The following is a 19,931-nucleotide window of genomic DNA, read 5'->3' on the forward strand; positions in this document are numbered from 1 at the left end:
TACATGCCTCTGTGGCATAACTAGTTAACACATTGATATAGCAAAATGCTTACATCAACAATGTAGCAAAACTGTTGCAGGGCATGCTGGTATGTGTAGTTCCACAACAGCTCGAGGACTGAAGGTTCACCTCCCCACGTTTTAAGGCTGATCTAGGAACTAACGACCACAATGAGCCATGAGGCACTACATGCCTCTGTGGCATAACTAGTTAACAAATTGATGGGCAAAATCATTCATTTTTGATCGACGCGGGCTGCGTTTGTTCGGGTTGATACAGCCGTGATGTATCCACATAACCAACGGACTAGCATTCTTCTTTAGGCTGTTATGTCCGATTGAGGACGTTGCAAATTGTTCGTTCGCCGTTTCAGCGACGGTTGTGCGAATTGTTGTTTTGCCCAATTATGCTAGGACAGTGCATTAGCGCATCTGTAACATTGCAACTTGGTAAGCTAATGGGATTGATATATATAAATGGTATTGAATGTGAATTAAAAAAAACAAAACAAATCAACTCTAGGGAACAGGCTATATAATAGGTAGCATGTATCACCATCCCAAGTTTGTGATAATCCCCAGGGCAATTCCACTGGATATTTATCCTATAATTTTGGTATAATTTTTAAACAAATAATACTAAGTGATCATGTGCAATCTGACTATCTGCACCAGTATTATGTGTTCCAGAATCATAATATATATGATAAATATATAGCATTTAAATAAGATACCGTATTCTCACACTGACATACATATGAAAACCGATAATAAGCAGTTCCGGCTACTGTAATCCTTTTCATGATGATTTTGGTATATACACATATACTACAGGTCACTACAAAGATATGAATCATGATATATAAGATCACTAAACAAAACAAGAGATCTGTAATGATTTCTGACTAACTAGTTAACTCAGTATACAGTAATCATATAGGTCCCTGTGTCATATAGATATGTGCTTGGCATAAATATTTCCAAACGTTCCTAAATCTAAGATGTTTCATGCATGTTGTAACACTAAATATTGTAAATAGAATATCAACATGACAGATGATATAACTGAATTTATCATGATGAATCTTATATATTCCTATATTTTACTAATGTAATACCCTTATGGGGTGTATAATTTTTAAACAAATAATACTATGTGATCATGGGCAATCTTCCTATCTACACCAGTATTATGTGTTCCAGAATCATAATATATTTGATAAATATATATCGTTTAAATAAGACACAGATGCGTTAAATTGAATAGTAACAATACTCGTATGTTATGTTGGTAATAATGTAACGGGCTATTTTAACATAACAGATCCTATTTAGGAAAATGATGACATGATATGCCTAGTGACCCAATAGTTATTAAAACATTTTACTGTAAATATAATGTTTGTGCATGCATACACCATGAGATATGTACTTCTATTAAGCACAAACAAGCATATTGGCATTCTACTCTAACATTTAGGGTAAAAGATTAGAATGGATCAAGGTAGCATAGCGTAAGGACAGATATAGGTTCAGCGGCCTCTTTGACAATCCATGTTATGGATATGAAGTAAACCCACCATTAATAAGCATTAAAAAGGATACCAAGAATATGATTTTGACATATGGCCCCGGATTTTCAAATAAAGGATGTGTAGCGTATCTCCTTATTTAATCCTAATGAAGTCATAGTATTCAACAGGCATATGTATCTAGATTTTTCTTTAGTGACTACTTAGTAATGTTACCACCACTTATACCTAGCTCAAACTGTTCTAGATCATACATTTTCACCTTTTTGTGATTACTAGTGTGGAATTGTAGAAAGTGTCACGCCAAAACTTGTAATTTTCTTCATGTTGCTTATATCTCTTTGTGTATTTTTAATGATATATACATGATCCAATATTCGTTTTTAAAAAGCATCTTAGTCATGCCGATATATTTATAAATGAATGGGCCTATTAAGCAGTAAATTACACCAAATGTGTGGAGCAGTTTTTTATTTATGTTTTATTGTTATTCTAATCTTTTACCCTAAATGTTAGAGTAGAATGCCAATATGCTTGTTTGTGCTTAATAGAAGTACATATCTCATGGTGTATGCATGCACAAACATTATATTTACAGTAAAAAGTTTTAATAACTATTGGGTCACTAGGCATATCATGTCATCATTTTCTTAAATAGGATCTGTTATGTTAAAATAGCCCGTTACATTATTACCAACATAACATACGAGTATTGTTACTATTCAATTTAACGCATCTGTGTCTTATTTAAACGATATATATTTATCAAATATATTATGATTCTGGAACACATAATACTGGTGTAGATAGGAAGATTGCCCATGATCACATAGTATTATTTGTTTAAAAATTATACCACCATAAGGGTATTACATTAGTAAAATATAGGAATATATAAGATTCATCATGATAAATTCAGTTATATCATCTGTCATGTTGATATTCTATTTACAATATTTAGTGTTACAACATGCATGAAACATCTTAGATTTAGGAACGTTTGGAAATATTTATGCCAAGCACATATCTATATGACACAGGGACCTATATGATTACTGTATACTGAGTTAACTAGTTAGTAAGAAATCATTACAGATCTCTTGTTTTGTTTAGTGATCTTATATATCATGATTCATATCTTTGTAGTGACCTGAAGTATATGTGTATATACCAAAATCATCATGTAAAGGATTACAGTAGCCGGAACTGCTTATTATCGGTTTTCATATGTATGTCAGTGTGAGAATACGGTATCTTATTTAAACGCTATATATTTATCATATATATTATGAATCTGGAACACATAATACTGGTGCAGATAGTCAGATTGCACATGATCACATAGTATTATTTGTTTAAAAATTATACCAAAATTATAGGATAAATATCCAGTGGAATTGCCCTGGGGATTGTCACAAACTTGGGATGGTGATACATGCTACCTATTATATAGCCTGTTCCCTAGAGTTGATTTGTTTTGTTTTTTTTTAATTCACAATCAATACCATTTATATATATCAATCCCATTATCTTACCAAGTTGCAATGTTACAGATGCGCTAATGCACTGTCCTAGCATAATTGGGCAAAACAACAATTCGCACAACCGTCGCTGAAACGGCGAACGAACAATTTGCAACGCCCTTGATCGGACATAACAGCCTAAAGAAGAATGCTAGTCCGTTGGCTATGTGGATACATCACGGCTGTATCAACCCGAACAAACGCAGCCCGCGTCGATCAAAAATGAATGATTTCGCCCATCAATTTGTTAACTAGTTATGCCACAGAGGCATGTAGTGCCTCATGGCTCATTGTGGTCATTAGTTCCTAGATCAGCCTTAAAACGTGGGGAGGTGAACCTTCAGTCCTCGAGCTGTTGTTGAACTACACATACCAGCATGCCCTGCAACAGTTTTGCTACATTGTTGATGTTAGAATTTTGCTATATCAATGTGTTAACTAGTTATGCCACACAAGCATGTAGTGCCTCATGGCTTATTGAGGTCATTAGTTCCTAGATAATGGATAGGCAGAATTCTAATATTCGACCATCAAGTTGTTAACTAGTTATGCCACAGAGCCATGTGGTGCCTCATGGCTCATTGTGGTCATTAGTTCCTAGATCATATCCAATTTGCCCATGAATTTGTTAACTAGTTATGCCACAGAGGCATGTAGTGCCTTCATGGCTCATTGTGGTCATTAGTTCCTAGATCATCTTTAAAACATGGGTAGGTGAACCTTCAGTCCTCGAGCTGTTGTTGAACTACACATACCTGCATGCCCTGCAACTGTTTTGCTTCATTGTTGATGTAAGCATTTTGTTATATCAAAGTAGTGCCTCATGGCTTATTGAGGACATTAGTTCCTAGATAATGGAAAGGCTGAATTCTTATCAATATTGGTAGAGCAGAGATAATGGCAGCTGCCATGCGCAGCCAAAAGGTACATTTTAATAATAAAGAAATTTGTAAATATATATGTATACATATAGGAAACAGGCCTGAAAATGACCTTATTTTAAACATGTAATTTGTGATTTTACAGCAACAAAGCTCAAGGTAAGTCAATTCAAGGACAAATAAAAATCTATGGGGTTCTGATACAGTGTATACTAAAATATTTGCTACCCCGCTGTTGTATAATATAAATTAGAATGTTCTAAATGCTGTTTAATTCATAATAAAATAAAAATATCTATATAGTTTTGCTATTTTTCCCGATTCTCATGGGCAAGTATATGTATATATATATATATATATATATATATATATATATACAGGTTGAGTATCCCTTATCCAAAATGCTTGGGACCAGAGGTATTTTGGATATGGGATTTTTCCGTATTTTGGAATAATTGCATACCATAGTGAGATATCATGGTGATGGGACCTAAATCTAAGCACAGAATGCATTTATATTTCATATACACCTTATATACACAGCCTGAAGGTAATTTTAGCCACTATTTTTGGTAACTTTGTGCACTGAACAAAGTGTATCTACATTCACACAATTCATTTATGTTTCATATACACCTTATACACACAGCCTGAAGGTCATTTAATACAATATTCTTAATAACTGTGTGTATTAAACAAAGTTTGTGTACATTGAGCCATCAAAAAACAAAGGTTTCACTATCTCACTCTCACGCAAAAAAGTCCGTATTTCGGAATATTCCGTATTTCGGAATATTTGGATATGGGATACTCAACCTGTATATATATATATATATTTATGCCCTGCAGAAGTTTTGCATCATTGTTTGTGTAAGCATCTTGGTATGTATTCACTAAGCAGGGATAACCCTGTTCAAACCCAGTTGACCAAAAAGTTTTGCTTCACTGGTTGTGTAAGCATTTTGGTATGTATTCACTAATCAGGGATAACCCTGTTCACCCCAATTTACCAAAAGGTAAGTAACCCTCTAAATGATATGTTTTAATCATTCTAAACAGAAACTAATATTCGGCCACCCATCAATTTGTTAACTAGTTATGCCACAGAGGCATGTAGTGCCTCATGGCTCATTGAGGTCAACCGTTTGCAAAAAATAACGTGCGAGAATGTCTAAGTACAGCTTGTTTTGCTCATATATATGTATGCATATATGAATCGTGTCTGAACATTTTCCAGCACTGTTATCTGAACATGTTCCAGCACTGTTGTATAATAATTGTGTTTTAATCGTTATCAACAGAAACTAATATTCAGCCCAACAATTTGTTAACTAGTTATGCCACAGAGGCATATAGTGCCTCATGGCTCATTGAGGTCATTAGTTTCTAGATAATGGAAAGGTAGAATTCTTATATTCGACCATCAATTTGTTAACTAGTTATGCCACAGAGGCATGTAGTGCCTCATGGCTTATTGAGGTCGGTCCATCAATTTGTTAACTAGTTATGCCACAGAGGCATGTAGTGCCTCATGGCTCATTGAGGTCGGTCCATCAATTTGTTAACTAGTTATGCCACAGAGGCATGTAGTGCCTCATGGCTCATTGAGGTCATTAGTTCCTAGATAATGGAAAGGCAGAATTCTAATATTCGACCATCAATTTGTTAACTAGTTATGCCACAGAGGCATGTGGTGCCTCATGGCTCATTGAGGTCAACCGTTTGCAAAAAAATAACGTGCGAGAATGTCTAAGTACAGCTTGTTTTGCACATATATATGTATGCATGTATGAATCGTGTCTGAACAGCACTGTTATCTAAACATGTTCCAGCACTGTTGTATAATAATTGTATTTTAATCATTATCAACAGAAACTAATATTCGGTACAACAATTTGTTAACTAGTTATGCCACAGAGGCATGTAGTGCCTCATGACTCATTGAGGTCATTAGTTCCTAGATAACGGAAAGGCAGAATTCTAATACTCGCCCATCAATTTGTTAACTAGTTATGCCACAGAGGCATGTAGTGCCTCATGGCAAAATAATGTGCGAGAATGTCTAAGTACAGCTTGTTTTGCACATATATATGTATGCATGTATGAATTGTGTCTGAACATGTTCCAGCACTGTTATCTGAACATGTTCCAGCACTATTGTATAATAATTGTGTTTTAATCGTTATCAACAGAAACTAATATTCAGCCCAACAATTTGTTAACTAATTATGCCACAGAGGCATGTAGTGCCTCATGGCTCATTGAGGTCAACCGTTTGCAAAAAATAACGTGCGAGAATGATTATGTAGTATTGCTATTAAATATTCCACATGAGCTTGAAAAACTTTTGAAACTGTGTTTGTTATTTTGCATGTTTACATTAATAATAACCAGATGCTTTAGTTATATGGTCATTAAAATCAATACGCTTTTTAAATCAGTACCATGTGTGACATGGTATGATTTTTAAATAGTACCATATGTGACATGGCATGAAGTTTCAGCTGCTGGAGTGTGAGAACATTTTGTGTTACTTCAAAATATATCTTTTTTTTTGGTGTCATATGTGACATTCTTTTCAAAGCAAATATCTTTTAATACAGTTTAATATCGAGCTCTATAAATTTTATATTAAATTTTATATAAAAGCGATATCAAACACTATAATTTAATATTAAAGGGGGCGTTCCCCAGGAGAAAGGGGGCGTGGTACCTGTCACTTTGACAGAAAGGTGGTCTTTCTCTACTTACACCTTCAAAGCCCTCACAACAACATTTGGAGTAGCAGAGGCGTCCGTAACAGCCGGAACCACAATAGGTTGGTTGATGTGAAAGGAAGTGCTGACGAGTTCTGAGTTCAGTTCTGTCCTCATTGAAAATTAAGTAAGGGCTCTTGTGAGACAACACCCCTAGCTCCAACACACATCTCGCTGAAGCCAAGGTCAACAGTGTGACTGTCTTCCACGTAAGATACTTAACATCTACCTGCTGTAACGGTTCAATCCAGTCCGATTGAAGGAACTGCAGCACCAAATTGAGATCCCAAAGTGCCGTAGGAGGCACAAAGGGAGGTTGGATGTGCAGAACACCATTCAAGAACGTCTGGAATGCAGGAAGAGAAGACAGTTGTTTCTGAAAGAAAATGGACAAGGCCGAAATCTGGACTTTTATTGAGCCCAGACTTAGGCCCACATCCACACCCGACTGCAGAAAAAGTAGGAGACGTCCTAGATGAAATTCCAACAAAGAATATTTTCTGCTCTCACACCAAGAGACGTATTTCTTCCAAATATGGTGGTAATGTTTAGATGTTACCCCCTTCCTGGCTTGGATCATAGTCGGGATGACTTTGTCAGGGATGCCTCTCCTGACAAGAATCAGCCGTTCAACTTCCATGCCGTCAAACGTAGCCGTGGTAAGTGTTGATAGACGAACGGGCCCTGTTGCAGAAGATCCTCATGAAGAGGTAGAGACCACGGATCTTCGAGGAGCATTTCTAGGAGGTCCACATACCAGGCCCTTCTTGGCCAGTCCGGAGCAATGAGAATTACTTGAACCTTTTCCCTTTTAATTCTTTTCAGAATTCTTGGGATCAGAGGAAGTGGAGGAAACAAGTACAACATCTGATGGAGTCGTCAGAGCGTCCACTTCCATTGCCTGTGGGTCTCGCGACCTAGAACAATACCGCTTGAGCTTCTCGTTGAGATGAGAGGCCATCATGTCGATCTGTGGATATTCCCATCGACTTGCCAAGCACCTGAACACTTCCGGGTGAAGGCCCCACTCCCCCGGTTGCAGGTCCTGTCTGCTGAGGAAGTCTGTTGTTGTTTACTCCTGGAATGAAGATCGCCGACAATGCCGCAGCGTGTTTTTCTGCCCAGAGGAGAATTTTTGACGCCTCTGACATTGCTGATCTGCTTTTCGTTCCGCCCTGTCGGTTTATGTATGTTACTGCTATCACATTGTCTTATTGGTCCTGAATGGCCCAATCTTGAAGAAGATATGAGGCCTGCAGAAGGGCGTTGTATATAGCCCTGAGTTCCAGAATGTTGATTGGAAGGACGACTTCCTGACTTGACCATCTTCCTTGAAACTGCACCCCCTGGGTAACTGCTCCCCAACCTCTGAAGCTTGCGTCCGTCGTTAGCAGAATCCAATTTTGAATCCCGAACCGTTGGCCCTCGATCAGGTGAGAAGTCTGTAGCCACCACGGTTGGGCGATCCTGGCCTTTGGCGACAGACGGATCCTCTAGTGCATGTGAAGATGTGATCCAGACCATTTGTCCAACAGATTGAGCTGGAAGGCTCGTGCATGAAACCATCCGTACTGAAGAGCCTCGTAAGAGGCCATTTTTTCCCAGAAGGCAAATTCATAGGTGCACCGATTTCCGGGTTGACTTCAGGACATCCTGAACCATCGACTGGATTACCAATGCCTTTTCCAACGGAAAAAAAACTTTCTGCGACTGTGTGTCCAGTATCATTCCCAGAAAATGGAGCCTCTGAGTTGGCTGAGATTTCAGAAGATTCAGAATCCAGCCGTGATCCAGGAGTAGTTGGGTTGTGAGGCCAATGCTGTTCAACAACCTCTCCCTGGACGGAGCCTTTATCAGAAGATCGTCCAGGTACGGAATTATGTTCACTATCCGCTTGCGAAGGAGAAACATCATCTCTGCCATCACCTTGTTGAACACCCTCGGTGCCATGGAGAGACCAAAAGGTAGGGCCTGGAACTGGTAGTGACAGTACTGCAGTGCAAACCACAGATAAGCCTGGTGAGGTGGCCAGATCAGAATGTGAAGGTACTCATCCTTGATATCCAGAGACACTACGAATTCCCCCTCCACCAGACCTGAGATCACCGCTCTCAGAGACTCCATCTTGAACTTGAACACTCGTAAGTACGGGTTCAATGATTTTAGATTCAGAATCGGCTTTACCGAACCGTCCGGTTTCGGTACTACAAACAAGTTGGAATAATACCCCTTGTTTTGGAGATGAGGTGGAACTGGAACAATGACCTGCGTTCATACCAGTTTTTGAATGACATCCTGTAAGGTTATACCTGCCTCCTGTGAAACTGGTAAGCCTGATTTGAAGAATTTGTGAGGTGGGAGTTCCTGAAACTCCAGTCTGTAACCCTGGGAAATAAGATCTATGACCCAGGGATCCTGGCATGATGTCCAGATGTGACTGAAATTTTTTAGTTGGGCTCCCACCTGATAGTCTTCTAGGCATCGCGGTTCACCGTCATGCTGAAGACTTTGCGGAAGCAGAGCTGGAGCTCTGTTCCTGAAACCGGCAGATGCTGGTTTGCGTGGTTTACCTCTAGCACCTCTGTTGGCTGTAGAGGATCCTCTGGCTTTGCCTTTAAACTTGGCAGTCCGAAAGGACTGTAGAGTAGGTCCTGAGTAGGTCTTCCTAGTTGGGGGAGCTACAGAAGGAAGCTACAGTATATAGACTTATCCGCAGTAGTTTTGGAGAATCATTTGTCTAGTTAATCTCCAAATAAGGCCTCTCCTTTCCTGGAGCTTGCAGTCCACTGGTGTAACCATAAGCCCCTGCATGCTGAAACTGTCATAGCCATGGTGCGTGCATTAAACAAACCCACTTCTTTTATGGCTTCCACCATAAAGTTCGTAGAGTCCTGTACATGTTGCAGGAGTAAGACAATCCCCCCCCTACTCCAGATAAGGAATCCAACCCCTCAATTAGGTTACATGACCATCTAGCAATGGCTTTAGTAATCCACGCACATACTATAGTGGGTCTCTGGGCCACCCCAGCAGCTGTGTACAAGGATTTGAGTGTAGCCTCAATCTTGCGATCAGCCGTGTCTTTCAGGGAGGCTGCACCAGGGACAGGCAACACAATTTTCCATGAAAGCCTGGATACTGATGCATCCACTATCAGTGGTTTTTCCCATTTTTTCCTATCCTCCAGAAGAAAAGGAAAAGATGAGATTAACCTTTTAGGGATCTGAAATTTCTTATCAGGATTAACCCACGATTCTTCAAACAGGGTATTCAATTCCTTTGACACAGGAAAAGTGGCTGAGGATTTATTTTTTACATTAAGATTCCTCACACTCCTCTGCCACTTTATCAGGAATTTGCAGAACGTCTCTGATAGCTTCTATAAGAGCCTCTATTCCCTGTAACAGAGCATCGTCCCCCCCCCCCCCTTTCTGAATCCACCTCCACCTCCTCCATGTCTGATCCCTCAGTGTCAGTCAGACTGCAGGATATGGGCCAGAGTTCGCTGTTGTGGACAAATGGCAAGGAACTGAGACACTTGTTTGGGGGCTGAGTCTTAAGTATTGCATCTCTTTCTCATTGCGGGACAATTTATTAGAAATACTGGAAATCCTTCCTTTGAGGGAATCCAGCCACGCTGGGTCAGCCCCGCTAGCCTGAGAAGGTGCACTACACTGAGTACATAGTAGTGAGCTCCTTGGGGAAGAGGAACACTCTGCCGTACATGAAACACACTCTGCCTGACATATTGTAAATGTGACAGCACACACACAGGAAGGTTAAAAGCACAATTAACCCACAAAGAGCCCTTCTAGGGAGACACAGAGGTATTTGGAGCCAGCACACCGCGCTCTTGTTGCTACTTCCAAGCTTAGCTGGGTTGCAGACTAGTACCCAAATTACCCAGATTGGGGACTTGGTACACTAATAATCACTCCCCCCCCCTGCTATGACCCCCTGGCACCGCTGAGGTAATCTGGAGTCACACTGGAGGAGTTGCGTGTCCCTGTCAGTCAGCGTCTGTGTCCACTGCAGAGGGAAAATGACGCTGGTGAGCTGCTGGATCAGCTCATAGTAAAACCTCGCCCCTTCAATGGCGCGCGGTCTCTTCCCGCTTTTTTTGTTTTATACAGGCTGAGGTAATTTGTGCTTAAAATGGAGACAGAACCATTTTAAGGCTTTGCCAGTGTGGGTACTATGTACAGTGTACTGAGATGCAGTTGTGTACGGAGTCTGGAGACGCAATCCGCCCCGGTTAGAAGTAGTGCGTCTCCGTACCCTCATGCCGCCATAATGGTCGGCGACCCGCTAACCGGGACGCCGGCTTAGTACTCACCACTCTTCTTTCTTCTGGCTCTGTTAGGGGTGGTGGCGTGCTATGGGAATGTATGGTCGCCGTGGTGGGGCTTGCGAATAGTTCCCTCAGGAGCTAGTGTCCTGTCAGCGGGAAACGAGACCATAAACCCTTCAAGAGGTTGGGCCATTTCCCCCCTAAGTCCCACGAAGCAGGCAGGCTGGTGCCATCCAGTCCTGCCTGAAATTACACAGAAAAAGAAATGCAGAAAACTCTTCAGGAGCTTCCATAAGCGTGACCGGTTCCTCCCGGCACATTTTCTAAACTGAGTCTGGTAGGAGGGGCATAGAGGGAGGAGTCAGTCCACACTATCAAATTCTTAAAGTGCCCATGGCTCCTAGTGGTCCCGTCTATACCCCATGGTACTAAATGGATCCCCAGTATCTTCTAGGACGTAAGAGAAAAAGTGATTAAATCAAAATAGGTTTTATATTTTAGATTCCTCAAAGTAGCCCCCTTTCTCTAGCATCCATAAGGGATTTTGGGGAATCTAGTACGATGGGGTATAGATGGGGTCCAAAGGAGCCAGTGCACTTTACATTTCTTCAACTGGGTGTACTGGCTACTCCCCTCTATGCCCCCTCCCACAGGCAGTTTAGAAAAAAGTGCCCTCTGGAGATGATGCACATCTCTGAGCTCCAGGGAGTTTTCTTCAATTTCTTTTTAATGTTTGTTTTTTTCGGTATGCTGTTTGGGCAACAGCATACCTACACCGTGGAAGTTGGGGGAGGAACGGTCACCAGCCTTGCGAGGTGCAGTGCCGATTCCCCGCTGCAGGACCACCGTCCTGAGGAGTTGTTGTTCAGCGGGGCACTGCGCCTTGGCTGTCACAACTGCAGCATGCGGCACACCCCTAACACTGCCTGAAGGTGACGTCTGTGGTGAGTACAAACCGGGGGCCCCGATTTAAAGTGCAGCTGAACGCGGGTGCGGTGTACGGGACCCTCATGGGGGGGGGTCCCGCTAGGCTCCCCCATGTAGACTGGCTGCCAAACGCTTGAACTAGCACTTGTTTTACGTTTTTGAACAAAAGGGAGACTTTTCCAGTATAAATAATCACTGTAGCTCCAATGCCATTGAAGGGGCGGAGCTACCTCAGAGCGGGACCAGCGGTGTTTTGGCACCTTCCTCAGCTTAATGCAGCTTCAGACAGCACACACAGCGCTTCCTGCCTTACAAGCCACACTGGAACACTGGTACAGGGTGTAGCAAAGGGGGAAAGCCGCTATTGTACACTATCTGGGTCCTCTACAGGACAGACATTATTAGTGTTTATTGTGTTATAGTTAGCTGTCAGCCTCACTGGGGCTGTACAGCTAGGGGTGTGCTGGTGTCCTTATGTCTGTGTGTCTCCTCTCAAGTAAGGGCAGGCTTGAGATATATTACTGTCTGTGTGTATATGTTATTGTGCTTACTGTGAAACATCGGTAAACACAAGCTGTGCAGTGTATGCCACACTAGGTTCTCTCCAGTATCATCTGATTCTGTTTCTTGTGACCAATGCAGCCAATCTTCATAAATCAGTGAAGGGGCTGGAGGAGAGGGTCCAGAGCCCACATGGCTACGGTCTCTGAAAAATATGATGTCTGATAGGTCATCCCAGCTCACTGCTAATGAACAGAAAACTCAGCTACTACAAGAGGCTGTTGCAGATTTAGCTGCTAGGGCGGATGTTGCACAGCCCCCCTCCTCTCATGCAGGACCTGTCAAAGTCGAAAAATATTGCAGAACATACATCACGTACAAAACACACACACATGTTCCGCCATGCGTGCACATATCCGCAAATTGCGTATGGTCGCACCCGTGGTCCGGCGCATTAGAGCGTCGTACGAGTAATTACAGTGGAATTTGTACTCATGGAAAAGCCACAAAGTCATATCATAAATCTAATATATATATTGTATAAATCCCACACTGTCTGCTTTAACCTTTAAATAGCATGAAAATCAGTCACACAAATTAAAACTCCCAGAGACTAAAATACAATGGCCTTATTTACACTAAGCTTTGAAATTCTATGAAGAAGGCAAACACCTTTGTTTACTAAAATAGCCAAGTTTCTATTTAAAACAATGAGTACTGAATTGTCATTGTCTCACCTGAAAGCAAAAACAAACGAAGAGACAATACCCAGGAACCGAAGCTGTTTAGAAAATCAATTAACAATAACTAACCAAAACACAAGACCAGACAGTTAGAAATGTAAGATATTAACATTCATAGTCAAAAACTCATGGAGATGTGGGTGTTATATATATATATATATATATATATAAAATTCCTAACAAATTGTAATAGCAGGAGTATGTGTGTATGTGTGTATGTATATATATATATATATATATATGAGTATATGGATATATGTGGATATATGCATATCTTGAGGATTGAAATAGATAATCATATCATGTGTGGGATCATATTGTTCAGAGTCACGTAAACATTAATCTGGAGGGAATAAGAACATTATTATATATTACCTCATTAAGTTATTAATAATACCAGATTTATGTATGATTAATGTGATGGGTTTAACTGGTCATGGGGCGGGAACTCAGATGTAAACAACAGAAACCACATCTCTAGTCCTAGCCATCGCCCACTTCTTGAACTGACCAATGGTCCCCGGTGCACAGGATATGTCCCACCCCCGAACCAATGGAAGTAGAGCACACAGTGTCTATTGTATTATGTTTTGATCTACTGAATAAAGAGCGAGCTGCAGGCCAGGTCACTATCACAGACTCTGAACGCTATCTACCTGATGAGCGGAGGACTGGTCCAGGTTGCGCAAGCGAATATTCTCACGTATGTACATTGACTGTAGCCATTATTCTGTTGTAGATTTATCTTGTTAGCCTTGTAGTGTATAATTTGTATTGTTATCCCCTTGCGAAAAAATCCACTGTGGCCTTAGAACCCAGTGGTTAACTACATATCGGTGTTGTGTCCTCATTTCCCTGCTAAGGTTTAAAAGCGTATTCCATTACCTAACTGTATAAGGTTTAAAAGTGTATTGATAAGGTGTGTACGCGCTGCGGGTACTTTGTACCGTCAGCGCTGCATAAGGTTTAAGGTGTAACATCATTGCAGTGCTTTGCTGCATAAAGGTTTAAAGTGTAATCATATCATTACATTGTATTACTAATAAGGTTTAAAGGTTATCAATTGAGTGTGCGCACGCTGTGTGTACTTTGTACCCCCTGTGCGGCGTGTGTATGCCAAGTCCGTACAACGTACGGGACTCTGTACGCAAATAGCGTACAAAGTGCGTAGCGTGTATCTTAAGTATAGCGGCCGCAGCAGCTCCATGGTAAGAGTGTGTTTATAGGTATAGCTTTATGGTTTAAGATAATATCGACATTATCAATTGGGGGCAACGTCCGGTTTTTCCTCATACCCACAGCCTAGCAGGTTAAAGCAGACTTCATTTATCAGCAAAGGGTGGACAGGTATCCTACGTAAGCCTTTTCCTGGCCGTAGAATACACTGGTAAACCCTACCTCAATTGCTGATAAGATGGCGTCTGCTCTGCATGGTTTGTAGGGATGCTGGTGGGATCCGTAAGGTAAGAACGCAAAGCTATTTTTAAAGTCTTTGAATTTCTGTTTGGCGCCAAATGCGCACACAACACACGCATACACCTGTACTTTGTATACCTGCTCGCATTGTTGCCATAAGTAGTGATTACTAGATTCATTTAGACCTGTACTGAGAAATTTGTTGTTATTTAGTTAAAATATAGAGTAAATATTTAAGGAAGTAAGTGTAAGACACACACGCAGCCTGGCCTAGTTGTAAAGGTTTATACAGAAGAATCTGTGTGCTGTGTTAAGTGAGCGTTTATAGTTAACATTGCTCACATTGATAGAAGTGTGGGATTTGTGCTATTGCGGACGTACGGTCTTTGTATACGTGTCTCGGACAAAGTACGGGACTGCGTACGCAACGTAAAGGCATACGCACGTGGCGTGTTTACGCAACGTGCGTAAGGGTACGACCGCTAAGTACAAATTACACAATAGCATTGTTTACTTTAGGGGCGGAACAGTAGCCACTCTACATTAGCACAAATTGCTCGGTTTTCAAAAAAAATTTAGTTTAAAAAAAACCTTTTTTACTGTATTACCTCTGGGGAAAGCTATCAGTTAACAGGAAAGAATAATTTTCTGATCAGAAAACTATAGTGTTAGTGTGGGCTGAAAAAGGTATGAATGTATTGAACCCCGCTTGGTGAACTTGGTGAACTCGGTGAAACTTGGTGAACGTGGTGAGCACGGTCTAGGTGAATACGTGCAACGGAGTGTGATAAAGTTTACGTGGTATTACACTCCGGCTGTTTTGGAGCACAGTGTGAAGACTCCAGTGATCCTACAACTTATAGATAGCAAGTGTCTATAAGCGGTACGATTGGACCGCACGGTTGTGTGGGCAATACGTGGCGCAACGTGATACGAAGTTTTGCATATTTGTGCGTAAATCTCGTCATCATTCGCGTTGTGTGAAGCACATGCAAGCGTGATTTGTGTACAATAAAGGTTTTAGGGAGTTTTCGCTGGTCTCTCAGGAAAATCTCCAGAGGCAGATATTCACTGGGTACGGTAAGTTACTCCTAAAGGCCCAGGGGATATAGGCCGAAGTATGGCCTGCAACGGCTACACGTGTCTGCTAAAAAGGGCGGATACATGATACTCAGAGCAGAAGAAGTTAGTGGAAGAACTTTGAGGACTTCCACCGGTAGACTACTGTGTTTGGAGCATTTTAGGAAGTTTTCCCGTGTTAAAAGGGTCCACAGTGGAAGCCAAGTGCACAACACAGGGACGTTCCTCAGTCAGGGTTCAGACAGCAGAATTGAGACCCAGGGGGTCAGCTCGGTTAGTAATGTGGGGGAAGTATGGTCCCCACACTGAGACCTTTTGTGATGAATGGACACGAATGACTGTGGGGGATAAAGCATCATTTCCTGGGATAGGTAGTTTTGAACCAGAGGTATTGCAGAATTTAAGGGTTAGGATATGTCTGATAAAATCCCAAAAGCAAAGGGTCAGACACAGAACCTGTTTAAATTTATGGCAGCAAGAGGGCGATATGCAGAGAGAACTAGCTCACGCAGCCGGTTCCAAACCTAGCAGGAAAATGATGGCCACCGCACCACCACCACCACCACCGTATATTGTAGGGGAGAAAGTGGCTACAGACAATGGCATACTGGTATATGATAAGAGTAAAGTTGATAAATGTACTAATGCTAACCCGTGCAAGTTGTATCCCATTTTAAACTTCCCTCAGGACTACGAGCAAGAAGATGAACCCAGCACAATATCGGCACTTTCTCTAGCAGCCACCATACAAGACACCCAGGTGGGCACGGCCCAACTGGTAAGAGCAGTAGTAAAGCCCCCTAGCGGAGGAATAAGTGAGGTCGTGTCCACAGGTAAGTACGGTACTGTACATTATGCAGAGACAATAGCACCTCAGTTTGTGGAATCAACTCAAAATTATGTAATTGAATTAAATCCTGTCAGGGTGATCGCAGTCCCCAATGGGAAGACTGACGCTCAGGGAATCACTCCCATCAGGAACATTGCTATGCATTGTCCTTGGTCCCGGACAGAATTGAGGACAAATATGTCTGAATTTCCCGATCCCAGAAAGGATCTAGTCGCATGCCAGAGGTTTATTAAAGAATTAGGTAATGCCACCGAACCCACAAACAAAGATTGGCGAGCAGTGCTACGAGTATGTTTACCTTCCAATATTGACCCTGCGAAATTCATTACTGATTGTAAATTAGACGCAGAAGTACCTCTCACTGAAGAGTACACTCAGGAGAATGTACGACAAATCAATCTGCAATTAGGAGTATATTTCCCAACTGTTGTCAAATGGAATAAAATCTTTTCCATAAGACAAAAAGAAGGTGAAACGGCATCTGAATATTTCCATCGAGCACTGCAGGAAATGTCTAGATACACTGGGATCGAGGACATTAAGGACAATGTACATCACAGGGAGGTAGCTGTGTCAGTATTAATGGACGGGTTAAAAGACACACTAAGAACCAGGGTACAAACCTCTCTACCTAACTGGAGAGGTATCTCGGTGGCTGCATTAAGAGAGTCCGCTATCGAGCACGACCGTAATATCCAGAGAACCAGGGAGGCACAGGGGGAGCGGTTGATGGTGAGGAGCATCCAAGCACTGGAAGGAGCACCAACTCAACCAAAACCCCAGGCCCCTGGCACATGGAGAAAGCCAAGAGTTTGTTTTCTGTGTAAAAGTGAAGGGCATTATGCCAGCAATTGTAACAGCACACAAAAATTCAGACCCCCTAGACAAAAACACGAGCAAAGTTATGATACACGTAATTGGGATCAGGGATCACATAGAAAATTTTTTGGGCCACACCTGTAGTCTGCAGCCAGTGAAGCTGATTGCTAGCCTTGGTAGTGAACCTGAGGTCACAGTTGATGTAGCTGGTAGATCATTCCTTGTAGATACAGGGGCGGCCAGGTAAACTCTGTGATTTGTCTTCAAAGTTTCCTCTTCATCTCTGACGTTCACCGACAGAATTACAGCTCAAACGTCACATGTCTACTCGGTCTTTTCAGAGGTCTGCCCAAACCCAGTATATCTCACCAGCATCACTGTGCCTGGCCATGCACAAAGGGTGGAGAGTGGAAATACTGGTGAAGGGAGACTGTGCATAGATACCGATAGACATGATGGTGTGACAGCCTGATGGTGAACGCAAATCTGACAAATTTTCTTTTTATTATTTCCTCTCTCTTTTTTCATTTTCCACGGATGGTTTACTTCACACAACTGATAATACACAGCAGTTAAACACATTGTAATGCAAGATTTATGTTCCCTACAGAAAGGTCGCTGACTCAGAGAGAACATAATATCACTGGAGTGTCTGTTCCGGGAAGGCTGAGAGGCAGTACTGTTGTCACGGCACCTGAACGCGGAGAAAAACAAGACCAGAGGCGGTTGTCGCACCAGTTTTCTTTTTCCTTTTTATTATTTTCTCCATCTCCCATTACCCTCCTTTCCTCCCCCTTCTTGTTCCTTTTCTCTTCCCTTAACAAAATGGACTTACCCCAAGAGACTGCGTTTCGGGTTTTCCTGTTAACCCTGTTGTTGACCAGAGCAGTCTGTTTCAGTGAGAGTACCAGAGAGGTCGAGAAAGGATCTGGAATGGGTTCTGATGGCGAGGACGGATTTGTAGAATTCCAAGAGCAACACATCCATCGAGCAAAGGCGAGTATCAGAAAACGATCTGGTAGTCAAGAAACTAGGAGGCACTGTGAAGGGTTATTGGCTGAGGAAAATTGCATTTGTAAGAATTGTGAGAACATAGTTGACGATGGGTGCATCCAGAGATGTCAGTCCAGCCTTAATATCAACATGGACCGTCATCCATTGAGTGATTACCACTCACTAGTGGGTAAGGTCTTAAACCAGACAGAATGCTGGGTGTGTTCACAAGTACCTCAAGGTCAGAGCAAGTCAGGATTAGTACCGTACCCTTTAGCAATAGATGAGGTACTCGAATTACGGGGTGGGAGACCGGTGGACAAGAAATTTAATATTTCTAGGCCCCCTAGTTTGAAGCTCCACCAGTATCATGTAGATAGATCCTTAGTGTGTTTCAACATTTCCAATTCCCGAAAACCAGGAAATTGGGAGGTGACATGGAATAACCAAACCATGGCATTTTCGCACAGAGCTGATAGGATATCCGTAGACTCTGAACTTATACGCCAAATAGCCAACAGTGGAAGGTATTTTCGGTATAGATATACTCAAGGAAGTAAGACCATGCGGGTTGGAGAAGTATCACCAGGGTACTGTGAGCATATCATACAGCCTGATACGTGTACTGAACAGATGAGAGAACTAGGGATTGGGTTTTTCACTTGGAAAGTTTGTAATATGGTAATGTCATATTCTGTCCCATATGTTCTCCCCGATGATGCCTATTTCATATGTGGGAGGAAGGCGTATAAGTGGCTTGCCCCAAACTCAGAGGGATTGTGTTACGTTGGGAGAGTGTTGCCAGAGGTCATGACCATAACCCATGATAAGATATAAGACGTTCACCGCAGTGCTCAAGCTCCTTATACTCATACTCATTATGAACACATCGTTAAGAGACACCTCATAGATAGGACAGAGCACGTAGCCTCTGATTTGATCCACGAATCCACCGGGATTCAATTTCTTCTCGCATTAGATATCACCCGTACTGCCAGAGGAATTATAAATTATAGGTATATCCATGCGCTAGCGAACCTGATACATAATATCACTGAGATGTATGACGACACCTTCAAGTATACGGGTAGGGAGTTACAAGCTTACAAGACGGAACTGATCCAGCACAGGATGGTCCTCAATTATATCACAGCCGTGACGGGTGGGTACTGTGTCACTTTGGCAACTCAGTATGGTGTGAAGTGCTGCACGTATATTACAAACAGCACTGATGACCCAACCGAGGTCATCGATCAAAAGATGGACGATATCTTGCAGTTGAAGTGGGAGTTCCGAAGGAGACACAACCTTACCCTTACTGTTGTGAGTAATGAACTGACCGGCTGGGTCTCATGGTTGAACTCACGAAATTGGTTCTCAGGTCTAGGAGAGTGGGCTCAAAATGTTATTATGAGTATAGGAAAGTTTCTCCTTTGTATCCTGGGAGTCATCATAATTATCGGCTTGATATTTAGGTGTGTTCGAATTCTAACGCGGCGCAAGCACGGCACAAAAGTGATGAGTCTAAGGAGCAGGGGCGCTGTTACAGCAGCAGATTTAATTTACGACCCATCCATAGAAACAATGTTATGATAAGGATTGCAAATGAATTCCATGGC

Source organism: Pseudophryne corroboree, chromosome 6 (genome assembly GCF_028390025.1).
Source record: "Pseudophryne corroboree isolate aPseCor3 chromosome 6, aPseCor3.hap2, whole genome shotgun sequence".
NCBI lineage: Eukaryota > Metazoa > Chordata > Amphibia > Anura > Myobatrachidae > Pseudophryne > Pseudophryne corroboree.